Genomic DNA, 612 nt, shown 5'->3' on the forward strand with positions numbered 1-612 from the left:
TCACACACTCTCTGCTGGCGCAACTCTTCGTCTACAATCGAAGCCCTCCTAGCCTCCTTCTCCTGCCTACGCTGTCTCTTTTGAGGTTTCTTTTCCTAATTGCGATGAGAATGGTGCCGCTTGCCTTTGGCATGTGTCGGTGCAAGCCCCTCTTCGGCGGTCCCACTAAATATAGCATCCAACACTGTATCATCAGCCAGTGCAGTAGGTGCAACCTGAGTCTCAACTGAAGATGCGACAAGAATGGCATCAACGTCAGTCCGGAGGCTGGCTAAGTCAGCCTGCAAAGCAGATAAATCTATGGACGGGGATGATCGCTCGAGGACTCGCAACTCAAAGGCATCAAGACACTTATTAACAGTCTGGACCTTCTGGTCCATCATCCCTTCCATCCTGCGCTCCATTTTAGCCTCGGACTCGGCTATCGACTTTTGCATCCACGGTTGGATGTGATGCAGTAGTGTGGCCATCTGAACTTCTAACTTTTGTACTCTGGCCAACGGGACAATAGTAGCTCCTAACTGTGGTGTGGACCGGGAAGAGCTAGGAGCCATACTAGCTGCTTGAGATGAGGAGCCCGGGACAGTATCGGTGTGATCTGGGATGCTGATG

The sequence above is a fragment of the Solanum tuberosum genome, unplaced genomic scaffold (assembly GCF_000226075.1).
Source record: "Solanum tuberosum cultivar DM 1-3 516 R44 unplaced genomic scaffold, SolTub_3.0 scf00030, whole genome shotgun sequence".
Lineage (NCBI taxonomy): Eukaryota > Viridiplantae > Streptophyta > Magnoliopsida > Solanales > Solanaceae > Solanum > Solanum tuberosum.